At 34.8% G+C, this 13,869-nt stretch overlaps 1 non-coding gene and 1 pseudogene across 1 annotated transcript; one reads left to right on the forward strand and one right to left on the reverse strand.

The window, feature by feature from the left end:
* Positions 1-841: 841 nt before the first annotated feature.
* On the reverse strand, positions 842-1,477 carry LOC136392990 (nascent polypeptide-associated complex subunit alpha pseudogene; annotated as a pseudogene).
* Positions 1,478-13,003: 11,526 nt separating this feature from the next.
* LOC136396083 (small nucleolar RNA SNORA28) lies at positions 13,004-13,128 on the forward strand. Its single transcript, XR_010749506.1, has one exon. It is a non-coding gene; the product is annotated as a small nucleolar RNA SNORA28 (small nucleolar RNA).
* Positions 13,129-13,869: the final 741 nt, after the last annotated feature.

Genomic DNA, 13,869 nt, shown 5'->3' on the forward strand with positions numbered 1-13,869 from the left:
ACACTCATTTAAATTTGCATTTCAGATAAATATTAAATATTTTTTCATAGTAAGTATGTTCCAAGTATTACAAGGGGCATACTGGCAACACACAGGGACATAATGGAACATGCTGGTGTTTCATCTGGCTGTCCTGCACCTCTGGCTGTTTGCATTTCCCCTTCCCTCTGCCTGGAATGCTCTTCCCCAGTTACCACACCTCCTTCGATTCATGCAGGTCTGTGTTCAATGCTGTTAGAGAGGCCTTTGCTCATGACCCTTTATTAAATATGTCTGTGTCTACACATCATTTCTTATCACTTCCTTGTCCTACATTATTTTTATTACTACTTTAGAGTTTTTAAAATTTATTTTAACTTGTCTATTCCCTCCCCCAAGAGAGCAGAACATTTTTGTTCCTTGTTTTCTACTCAGTGTTAAGAAAAATGCCTGATGTACAGTAGACATTTAGTAAACAGTACTCAATAAAAAAAGAGAAGAAAGAGTTAGTGGAAAATCTTACAAAAATGGATTTTAGATTGGAAATTTATAGAATAGAATCTTTACAAGTATGATATCTGACTCAGTTTCTAAAAATGGGTTTTAATTGTGTATATAAAATATTATTGTGACAACTTAGACAGTGTTTAATAAACCACTTATGATGTGTCTGTCACATAATAAGCAGTAAATGCAGTGGTATAGACAATACTAATAGTCATAATAGTAAACAATAGGAATAATTTTTGTTTTTCAGGTTGGAAATTGTTTTTTTATCCACAATAAGCCATAACTTTATTAATTATAGAAACAATACAAATTCAAACCAAAAAAAAAATAATAAGTCCTCCTTTTTAGATGGTTATATTGCTAATTCCATAACAGCATTTACAATATCATTACTGTTGTTCTTCAGGGCTCACACTACCTTTCTCTTGACATATTTGCATATGACATGACCAGTTCTATGTCTATAACTTCCACATCTGTTTCCTCAACCTTTTCCCCTTCACTTTCCTCTTGTGCAGTTGAAGTCTATGTATTTTCTTACATGTTTGAGACGGCTTCTCCTTGAACTTTGAATTTCTCAGCAGCTGCTAGCTGTGCTAGCTGAGATAAATCCTTGATCTTGGCTTCTTCATAAACTATGTAGGTATCTGAACTGGGCTCTTGTAGACATCTGGTTTTGTAATGACAAAGAGAATATTCTTAGATTTCTGGATAGTGACCCTAGCAACCACTGAAACCTGTTGAAGACCCAGTTTGGACATAGCCTTCTTTTCACTCCAGCTTCATTTTGCTTTACTGACTGGTTCTTCATCAATTTCAGCTGCTGCCATCAGCTGGACTTGTTGTGTGGTTGCCTGTATAGAATATTGTTCCTGGAGCTCTACTCCTGATTCATCACTGTCAGATTCTATTCAAGCCCTGTCTCAGCCTGGGGTTGTGGCGACTCCTGCTCTGTCGTAGGGATGGTTCCTGTGGCTTCACTGGGCATTTTGTGTGGGGAATGTGGAACCAAGATGGTAGCAGAAAGAGAGTGAGTGAGAGCATGACCCATGCCTGTTGCAGAAGGTCAGGTTGACAATCTTTAGCTGTCATTCCAAAATCCATAAATCTGTAAAATTCAGTCTTTTTATTTGGATTCAATACCTGTCTTGAGGTCATATGAGGCTACTCAGACTTTATTAATAATAACTTAGTGTGACTTTACTGCAGAAATGTTTGTGTGTTTAGTTATAGGATGTTACTTCAGACCTATTTGTGGGAAGTTATATATTATGCAACAATTATGCCATAAACTTTTTATTGATTGATTGATTGATTGATTGATTTTTAGAGAGAGCAGAAGGGAAGGATAGAGAGAGAGAGAGAAACATTGATTTGTTGTTTTATTTACTTATGCATTTATTGGTTGAGTCTTGTATGTTCCCTGACCAAGGATCAAACCCACAACCTTGGCATATAGGGACAACACACTAACCAACTAAGGTAGCTGACTAAGATTTGCCATAAACATTTTTGTATTTGAAAAATTATCTAAATCCTGAAACATATCTGACTCCAAGATATTAGTAAAGTAGAGTAGACCTGTATTAGCTAGATTCCAGTCTCAAAGCTTTGCCAAATACAACTTCAAAGAACTGCGTACTGTTAAGCCTGTTAGGTCTTGCTGTCCAATAGTTTACTAAGTTTCCCAGAAGATATGAGTCTACATTTTTCTGTTCCCTAATAATCTGAACAAATATAGAAAAAAAATTTTTTTTAATTGTTTGGGAGAACTCTGCTTTAATATGTCTATCACTTCCTCAATCTGTTAGAAATAGAGCCAGATAATGCCAATTAAAGCAGTTCAGTTAATGCATTTTTAAAGCAGCGGTCTTCTGTGTGGAGGCAGAGCTCTGAAATTACGAGCCCTTCACTTTGAGAAATGCTTTCTTTCTCAGAAAAAAATATACACCCATGTCTGAAATAAGGAATCTATAGAGAAGAGTTTCTCATACCCTTATCATATACTCTTGAGGGTCAAACCTCCATGCTGCCAGAAAGGAGCTGAGTGCACCGAGGAGAGCAGTAGTAAGGCAGACGATGTGTTTATGGTGAAGATAGAACTGGTGAAGAATACAACAGAGAACGTGTGGATTTTGCCTGCTTTTATCCACAAATGTTTTCCCATATGGCTTCAGTCTTGTGTTCTGCACAGGTTTTAAAAATGCCTCTGCAGTTCCTCATTCTCTGTAATGATTTCTAGTGTGCCATTTTTTTTTTCTTCTTCTCTACCACACCTGTGTGACTAAATAACTTTCAGCCCCAAACAGATTCCTCCTGCCCTTGTCATGATTTGTTTATTTATTTTTAAATATTTTACTTTTTGGTTTTACAGAGAAACAAGAGAGAGGAGGGAGGAGCAAGAAGCAGCAACTCATAGTTTCTTCACTTTAGCTGTTCATTGATTGCCTGTCCTATGTACCTTGACTGGGCAAGCTCAGGGGTTTTGAACTGGCAACCCCAGCATTCCAGATCAACGCTATATTCACTGTGCCACCACAGGTCAGGCTCTAACTATATTGATTTGATAGTGTTCTGTTCTCCAGTAAAATATAACAAACAAAATAATCCCAGGCATATGCAACTACACAATTTTACCTTTTATGTAACAAATCACTTACAAGATATATGTAATTTACATATTACCTCACCTATTTTCTATATTTTCATACAATATACTATCATTTATATGAATACTTTAATCACTGTTGTTTGCAGACCACCATATTGGTATTACTTTATTACAGCCTGAATAAACTAAGTCATTATTCTAAATCTATCTTCTGTAGCCCATTCTATATTTTGTAATACATGACTTAAGTGTGGATTATAATTATAGCTTAGAATGTACTTAACTTAAAAAAATACTTTATATTAATAAATATGTAAAATTTTCTTGTAAACATGAATGAAAACTCATGTATATATTTAATACTACTTACCCCCCCCCTTTTTTTATAGATCCTTGGCTTATGGCTCTTTTAAATTACTGTGTTCCAATGGACAACAACATTACATATTTGTTTAAGTATGACTAGGCTTTGAAGTGGAGTGTGAGGTGAACTCTTTGATGGTTGTATTTGAAAGTATCCTAACTTTGACCACAAGAAGTTCAAGGTCCATTTTGCTTTTATCTCGTCTCATGGTATGGTTCTAGTTATGAATAAAAGCAGTAACTCCTGACCCTGACTGGTTGGCTCAGTGGTAGAGTGTCGGCCTAACGTGCAGGAGTCCCAGGTTCAATTCCCGGCCAGGGCACACAGGAGAAGCGCCCATCTGCTTCGCTACCCCTCCCCCTCTCCTTCCTCTCTGTCTCTCTCTTCCCCATCCCGCAGCCAAGGCTCCATTGGAGCAAAGTTGGCCTGGGCGCTGAGGATGGCTCCATGGCCTCTGCCTCAGGCACTAGAATGGCTCTGGTTGCAACAGAGTGACACCCCAGATGGGCAGAGCATCGCCCCCTTGTGGGCGTGCCGGGTGGATCCCGGTTGGGCGCGCATGCGGGAGTCTGTCTGACTGCCTCCCCATTTCCAACTTCAGAAAAATAGAAAAATAAAAAATTAAAAAAAAGCAGTAACTCCTTCCAATGGACTGAAGTCCAAAGGTGCGGTGCCTGGTTCCTTCATTCCTTGACAATTTTATGCAAGGTTACTACAGAAGCAATATGTGCTGTTTTAATGACATGTCACAAGACATCATAGTTATGACAGGTAGATATTTTTAAACTAATTATATCTTTATTACATAGTTTGATATCTTGTTTCATTATTAAAAAGTCCCAAATTATAAGCATTTTAAGAAAAATTAAGCTCCTAAGTGTATCTTTACTTGTAATAGGTACCCATCCACTAATATTATGCATTTTAGATCAAACTGTGTAATCTATAATTACTGAATTATCAAAATTTTAAAATATGTGTCTCCTTTGATAAGTTATATGTAAGTCAGATATCTTTCAAGAATACTAAAAGTCAGAACTCATGGTACAGTCATTGTCTATCACATTTTGTATCTAGACAAGAACTAAAAAATAGAGTAGACGTAGCTGTGAGCTGGTGCTTTTTTCTCTTCCTGATTCCTGTCCTGAATGAGCAGTTTTATCAGTGCTCTTCAAACTCTGGCAAGTATTAATCACCTGAAAGGACCCGGTTAATCTAACTCTGAACTCCACCACAGAACTTCTGATTTCCTCGTATTTCTGACAGGTACCCTAGAGAAGTGAATGCCATTGGCCTGGGGACCTAACTTTAATCACCTCCACTTCCTGTGTTTCTCCAGGTCAGTGTCCTTCTCAACCAATCCTGTCTACATCAAAAGAGAATAATCACCTCCTCTCCCGTGTGTGTGTGTGTGTGTGTGTGTGTGTGTGTGTGTGTGTGTGTGTGTGTGTGTAAGGCCCTGAAAAATTTGAAGCCTTTTCTTTACCACAGAGCAACCTTATTCTTAGTGGACAAGAACAATAGAAGACAGAGCCCAGACAGGTACAATTTTTGACTTAAAACTCTCCATTTTTTTTGTTTCTGTCTCTGGCCAAAATAAAGATATTTCTCAAGCTGAATTGTGTCATAGATCTTTCCTTATTATGGTTATTTTCTTTTCTTGGTGATGTTAATTCTCCCCCCCACCACCACCTCTGACAAGTTTAATTTTGAACCTTCGCAGAGCCCAGGGCTATAGTCCCCAAATTATTTTTTATAATTATTTCATTCCTCTCCCTCCTAGTTATAAAGGCCAGTTAAAAAAGACAAAATATACAAATTATTATAAAAATATATAGGAACATATGCTAAATGCAGTAAATTTCAAACACCATAGAATTTCTAATACTATCACAAACAATTTTTAAAATTCCTCACTAGTCCAATTATTTAAAAATAAAAATAAATATAGCTTATAAGCTTTAATTTTACATTTTTAGATAATTGCATTATCACTGGAAAAAATAAACACCTAGTCTCCACTATAAATAATCTACTTCAACAAAATAATTCTCTCTCCATGTAATTACAAGCATCACATAGTGAATTTCCTGCAATGATAATAATGAAGTCCCCCAGGCTTTTGTTCCACACGTAGGATTCCTTCCTTTCCCACCACAGGCAATTTCCTTTGCTTTAATTCTGGGACTGTTGATACAAGAGATGGTCCAGGAAGCAGAGAAAAACCTGTACTTGTACTGCAGGGCTGGTTAAGGAAGGATAACTAGTAGAAGCACTTTTCGATGAGATGGCAATCGATAGAAGATTCTTTGAGAGCAAGGAACAGGAATTTAAGAAGATTCTGGTAAGAGCTTGATAAGTCTCCACAAGTGGACGGGAATTGAACTTGTTCCAGCATAGTGGATTTTTTGTTCCTGTTTCCACAACTCTTACCATTCCTATTTCCCTTTCGGCCAAATGTAATTGATTAATTTTTTTTGTTCCCAGTCTTATTGTAATGCCTATCAGGAGAATGAATATATAATGATTTTCTTTTCTCATTACCATCCTAATATTGTCACTAGAAATAATTAACATGCCATTCTGTATTATTAAGAGCTTTATAACATGAGCGATAAAGAAGTAACATTTCTTATCTTATGGTATAGTCCTATTTTGCTTGCAAAGAGGCTACCTCAGATAAAAATTAACTTTGTGCTCAGGTTGAATTCATTCTGTGAAGTGATACTATTCCAATTGCATTATAGGAGGATTCCCCTATCCTAAATTCTGATTTGGGAGGATTTGTCTAATGTAAAAAAAAAAAAAAAAGCCAAGAAAATACAAATGGTAATTTCAATGCATTTAAAAGAATGAAATAGGTTTTCTAACACAAGGCCTCTTTTGTATAAAATAGGAAATGAGAAAAGTGGAACAAAAATCTCTACCATAACTTAAATATAAAATCATTGGGAAGTTCGATCTGTGAATATGTGTATGCATGCATGTTTGCACATGTATTTTGTATTCTTTACAAAATAGTGGCTCTACTAGATTTAGGTAACCATGAGAAGGCCATGTTTAAAGCATATATTAGTACATATTATGGGATTTACTGTTTACATGAAATGTAAGCATAGAAATGTAAGGATTGTAGGAAATAACCTCTAATTTAAAAAATATATATCTTGTTCACCTGAAGAATCCCAATTGACTTCAGAAAAGAAGATTCATATTTAGATATGCAAGCAGATCTGTGCAAATATTTATTAAATACATTTGTGTGTACTACATACAGTACAGTCCAAGCAAGGTCAGTGGAGAGCTGCTGTATGTCTAGGCAATTTCAGAGGGGTTGCCAGACATACCTTTTTTAAAGGATTTGTATCTTGTTGTATAATGTTAATTGGTACTTTAAAAGAATAGCAAAGGCAACCATATATTGACTGTTCACTTCAGACCATGATCAATTTGAGTCATGATGCACATATGGTCTTCTTTTTCCTTATAAACAATGTGGTGGGATTTTTATATCACTATTTTATAGATCACAGAAAGGACTCAGCAGAGTTCAGAAACTTTCCTCAGTGTCGCAGTCACTAAATGGCAGAAGCATACTTGAAAACTAGCTCTATTTAGCTCCAAAGTCAATACATTTTCTCTCCTATTCCCCAATGCCCCAGATTCAGTGGTGGGATTCAGCCAGTTTGCACCAGTTCAGCAGAACCGGTACCTAATTTTTTCTTGAGTTCAGAGAACCAGTTGTTAAAATGGTGTTTGTAATCAGGGTTCTCTCTCAGGTGGGCACCTGGGTAGCCACCTAATATGGAAATCACAAATTTACATTCCTTACTCTTTTTTAACATTCAACAGTGTATTCTAAGTGCCCATAGTAATATTCATTCCATCCATAGGTGAAAAAAATTGCAAGTGAGGACACCAATCAAGAAGCAATATGGAAATATCTTAAAGAACAGTTTTATTGTTTTTTATTAGGTATTATTTAAGGAAAAGAACTGGTTGTTAAATTATTTGAATCCCACAACTGCCCAGGTTGCAGTCTCTTCTAAAGTACTAAATGCAGAATGGCTTCCAAGTGGGAATTATGTTGTACTAAATGCTATATGGAGTACCGCTCTAGAGTAGACAAATAAAAATTTGCATTTTCTTAGCTAACAATGCACAAGGTATATTTCCATAGGTTATAAATTGCTACAATTTTGCAATTATAATTACTGCATATCAAATATCCCAAGTGTATGGCACCTAATACAATATACATGAATAAATGCTTTGAAGGTGTTGCTATTAATGTTAATAAATTATGCTCATTCACATAAAGGCCCATTCACTTTTGTGAGCTTTTAGTGAAATAGCTTCAGTGTGTAAAAAATAAAAATATAAAAACCTACCCATAGCAGGTAACTATACCCCATAAAACTCAATGTAACAAGAATCTGAAATCTAGGATCATTGTGCAGGTTCTTAATAATTACTGAAAGATTTGTGTAGACACTGGATATAGACTTTAATGACCCTATGATGATAAATAATACTTTTTAAAATATGTAGATAACTCTGTTCATTCAAGAGCCATTAAAAGAAACTAAAATTTCAAGACAAATGTGCATCCATTGGTATCGGGTCATCTGGATAGTTAAGACACCAAAATTTAGGGCCACCAGCCTTGATTTTTAGTTAGTTCTAGAAACTGGTGCTCAATTAAAATGTTCCTTGGCAAGCAACCTTCTTGAGCAAGGCAGACTAATTACTGTAGGGAACAAGGTGAGAGACACGCTTTAAATCATGCCGATTGACCTCAGAAGGTGGAACAAATCAGTGTTAAGAATACAGCTGTGGCCCTGGACAGTTGGCTCAGCGGTAGAGCGTTGGCCTGGCGTGCGGGGGACCCAGGTTCGATTCCCGACCAGGGCACATAGGAGAAGCGCCCATTTGCTTCTCCACCCCCCCTCTCCTTCCTCTCTGTTTCTCTCTTCCCCTCCCGCAGCCAAGGCTCCATTGGAGCAAAGATGGCCCGGGCGCTAGGGATGGCTCCTTGGCCGCTGCCCCAGGCGCTAGAGTGGCTCTGGTCGCGGCAGAGCGACGCCCCGGAGGGGCAGAGCATCGCCCCCTGGTGGGCAGAGCGTCACCCCTGGTGGGCGTGCCGGGTGGATCCCGGTCAGGCGCATGCGGGAGTCTGTCTGACTGTCTCTCCCCGTTTCCAGCTTCAGAAAAATACAAAAAAAAAAAAAAAAAAAAAGAATACAGCGGCAAAAGGTTGTGAATAAAAACGAATAAAGTTTGCATTGATATTAAATCTTACCTACCTGAAAGGACAGCAAATGACACTCAACTTCATTCTTGGGTTTACTCTGTGATTGTCAGAAAGTTGAATGTACATGAAATGTTTTACAAATTTGTTCTTATCCTATACATACTTTGAAGTTACTTTTGTATTGAAATTGATGTTTCTATTATCCTATATGATAAATATATGCATCAAGTGATTTTTCAACTGAGAGAAGTGAGTGTGGTTTGCCTGCTTTGACGTTCTTGTTCTACTTTATTTGCTGTATATCACTGTGGTGTGGTCACATGCAAGAAATGAGCAGGGGGATCTCAACATTTTCTTGAGCATAATAAGAGATGACATTATCCGACAGACCTTGTAAATGCTTTACATCTTGAGAAAGAACATGTGTGTGATGGTAATTTTATTGCTGTTAAAAATAAAATCTCAGTAGGCCTATAGTCTAAAAGTTTGACCTGCTCTCTAGTCCCACCAAAGCAAGGTTAGGTGATGTCTTCATAATCTATAGAGACATTTCTGTAGTTGTAGCTTATATTACACACACACATAAGCACATGTGTGCATACAACATGCACATACACAAACACAGAACTATACCTCCTCAGAATTCTATAAAGGGAGGAAAGGAAAGACTTTGACTTCGCTCTTCTGTAGAAACAAAAATTTTGACTCTTATAGAGAAGAAGATTGTATTCAATTTGGTCTTTTTTAGATGATAATAACTAGATATTTCATGACAAAGAAGTGTTTGAATATTTATAAAAGAGGAGTGGTCATCCCCCTTTATCTATGGGGAATATGTTCTAAGAACCCCCCCCCCATGGATGTCTGAAATCATGCATAGTACCAAACCCTATATGATGTTTTCTCCTATACATATATACCTGTGATAAAGTTTAATTTATAAATTAGGTACAATAAAAGATGAACAATAACTAATAATAATAAATTATAATAATACACTGTAATAAGGGTTATGTGAATATGATCTCTATCAAAATATTGTCTTCTATTCACTTTTTCTCTTAAAGAAAGCACTTCAAGGCTTCCTTGGGCATATCCAAACTGCATCACTACTCTTGAACTTTGGGATCATTATTAAGTACGATAAGGATTACTTGAACAAGCACTCTGATACTACAACAGTCGATTTGATAACTGAGAAGGCTATTAAGTGACTAATAGTTGAATGAACTGTATAGCATAGAAACAGTGGACTAAACAGTGATTCACACCTTGGGCAGGACCAAGTAAGATAGCTTGAGATTTAATTATCCTACTTAGATCAGCAAGCAATTTAAAACTTATGAGTTGTTTATTTCTGGATTTTTCATTTTATATTTTTGAAGCATGGTTGACTATGAGGAACTGAAATCATAAAAAGTGAAACTTTCTATAATTTGAAAATTATAAAACCCAATCTACAAAACTAGAGCTTTAAAAATTAAAAAGTATAACACATACATGCACATGCACATGCATGCGTGCACACTCGCACACATATTTTTTTTTAATATCAACTTGCTGGCTATGCTTTAAAAGAAAAAGGTGATAAACTTGAAGACATATAGCTTAAAAAATACTGCTAGACCTTATAATTGTATTCTCTGTGCTATTTGTTCCTAGAAATGTCATTTTCTGTGACCACTTCTATTTTTTAGGACTTTATTACTAAATTGTGTGTATGTATGTATTACTTATGTACCTGCTAAAATTCTTCTTTTCAACTAATGAGTCACAATTAATTTATAGTTATGCATGGCTTTCCTTCTTTCCAATAAGCTCTGCATATGCTGATTATAGTTGAGTGATGCTTCAGTTCTTGTTCTTTGGCAACTGCATTATTTCTGCTCAATAAGTATTCTCCTTGCTCTTGTGATTGTATATAACTTTGAACTCTTTTTCAGATGAAGAGTTGTTGCCTATTTGAGATGCAAACAAAATATTGATCTTCCAATTTTCAGTACCATAAATTTTCCACCTTAGCCTCATTAAACATTCCTTTGGGAATCAATCAGGAGTGGCTCAAGGGCATTATTACTTTTACACATCTCATCTAATATTGCAAAATTTCACTATCCTGTGGCTGAAGGTCCTCCGTATAGAGTAAGACTTGAGTCTTCATAGTCAAGGCTGTGTGAGGAATTTGAAAAGTTGTAACACTTTCATAGAATTTCTTTTTGTTAGGGGATAAACAGAGAGGGCTCTTGTAACCCTTAGTGCAGTACTACTTAATAGAACTTTCTGGGATGATGGAAGCATTCTATATCTGTGCTGCTGAGTATGTTAACCACTAGTTACATGTGTGATGAACATTTGACATGAGGCTAATGTAAATAAGAAAACTTCATTTTACCTTAAATAATTTGAATGGCCATTTGTGGCTAGTAGGTACAACATTGGGTAGTATAGGCTTAAAGGACAACTAGAAAACTTGTCCAGAGATTTGTTTTAGAATATGTGTAGATCTGTTTTATGTGTGGAGTTTTATCATTGATTTTTTAACCATATTATTATTAGGAAAAAAAATGCATGTTGTATGATATATATATATATATATATGTACATCTGTATGTATTTTTATATCTGTATTTATATTAATATCTACCTATACATATAGATATAGGTATATATCTGTATGACTGCTTATTAGGGAGCTAACAATCTTGATAAGAAATGAGCATGTGCATGTGGTACAATTACAGAATGCCTGTATATTAAAATGTGTTCACATGCCCAATTCTTTTGATCTTCCTTGAGTCACCTGTCACTTGAAGGAAGACAAAATTAATGAAGTATTATCATTTACTCAGTTTTTCAGTATCATGAAGACTTATTGCTGCTATATAAAGGGTCTCTCTATTTGATGAATATTTAGAAGACGAGATCTGCAGATTCCTTTGCTATGTAGGAAGTTGTACCTGAGTGTCCCTAACCCATTGAGCTTCTGGCATCCTGCAGATACACTTATATTTGTGTTCTAAGAATCTACCACTTAATCTTTTAGATGAATTAGCTGCCACATAGAAATACATTGTCTACATTACAAACAAGAATTTAAAATGGGTTTGATAGATTATGTTTTAGACTCAGTGTACTTTGCTAAAATGATCACATCAACTTTTGAATTTGGGTCTCAAACAGATTGCAGCAATATGATGTCACCATTTGAACATTGGGCAAAATTCTACCTTTTAGGTACTTGACATACGGAAGATAATTTTAGTCATTATGAAACGTAAAAATTCTCTAGCCCTTTTAGGTAGTTAGTAAAAATATGTTGAATGTTATTATTGTTTGAATTCTCTACTGGAAAAAATGTTCAAATTACATACCATTCTATTCACAGGTAAATATGATTTCTTTTCATTGAGTTAAAGAAGGTTTATTTTACTTGTCCTTAATAATTTTTGTTCTCTTAAGTTTTGAGTGAGAATTATAATGCTATATGTGATTATAATAGGTTTAAAAAACAGAGATAAGAGAAATAATAAAATACACTTATTTGTTACTGTTAAAAACCTTAATAAATTGATTATAAGGGCCTAAAAAACATACACTTTAAAAAGAAAAGACATTTATTTTTACTATGTTTTTATTTTTCTGAAACTACTGGTAAGTGCAATAAGATATGAAACAAAAATATTAGCTAGTTAATGAGTAAGAGGAAATGAACAAGTTGCCATTTGACGATTAACTTAATTTGATAGGAAATTTTAGAAAACAAAAAACACTACCAAAATTTAAAATTTAAAAAGTTTCCTATGTGCCAGTAAATGTAATGTATTGATTGAGATTGCAAACTTTGGAATTAGACTTGTTGATTTTGATCATCTAAGTATGTGTAATTTTGGGTAAGTCACTTTTTCTATGCAACAATTCCTTGAGCTATCAAATAGCGATAATAACAGTATTTTTATGTAAATTAGCAAAGTATCTGACACACAGTTAATGTTTATTAAATGCTTATTTGTTAGTAAATTAATTATCATTGTTTTACTTAAGAAATACAATAGAGGGAAGTGATTCCACTCATGGTAGCAAAAACAGGAAAAAATGTGAAAGTGTGAAAAGTTTAGTTTATAAGATTATAGTGAAAATATAAGAATTCTAAGCGTTTTTTTACTAGACATGAAGAAAGACTGTATAGTTGATGTATATTATAAATCCTATAGCAACTATTGACTTAAAAGAAGTATAAATAATGAGCCAAGAGTGGATATAAAATAAAATAATAAAAAATATTTGCAAGCAACACTCTGTGGCAGATGCAAAACTGTCTGACAAAATTTGAGCTTGCTATACTAACAAAGTCTAACCTAATTCAGGTACTCTCTCCTCCATGAGACAAACCTTTATATAGACTTAGACAATGTTCCAGAAAAAAATATATATATTCAATTAATAAAAAGGAAGGCAGAGAAAGAAGAATGAAAGGAACAAAGGACAACTGGAACCAAAAGAAAATTATTTTTAAAATGGTAGATCTGCATCCAACCATATCAATAAATGTAAGTTATCTAACCAGACTATTAAGAGGCTAAGCTTTTCAAATTGGATAAAATGCAGGGCCCAATCTCTTAAATATGAAAGCATAAACATATTAAAATTAAATATTTAATAAAAGATGAACTATGTAGAGATTAATAAAAAAAAAGATGCAGTAATTATATTAATGTAATAACAAATGCAATTCATAACAAGGAATTTTACCAGGGATTAAAAAAAAAGACATTAAATACTGATAAGGTGGTCAAATAACTAAGAAAATTTGACAGTATAAATGAGTTTATACCTACCAAGAGGGCTTCTTTACAAAACAAAAACTGATCAAACTGAAAAGGAAAATAGACAAGTCCACAACTATGAAGACTTTAAAATTCCTCCCTCAGTAATCTATAAGATAGAAAATAATCAGTGAGAATGTGGAAGACCTTAACATAACATACAACCTAAACAATCACCCAACCTGACCTAGTTGATATTTCAAGAACATTGGAAACAACATTAACAAAATGCACATTTATTTTGAGTGTACTGAAACAGTCATCAAGATACACTATATTCTAAGCCATAAAAATATCTCAATACATTTATAGAAATTGAACTCCTACA

This window comes from Saccopteryx leptura, chromosome 2 (genome assembly GCF_036850995.1).
Source record: "Saccopteryx leptura isolate mSacLep1 chromosome 2, mSacLep1_pri_phased_curated, whole genome shotgun sequence".
NCBI classification, from domain to species: domain Eukaryota; kingdom Metazoa; phylum Chordata; class Mammalia; order Chiroptera; family Emballonuridae; genus Saccopteryx; species Saccopteryx leptura.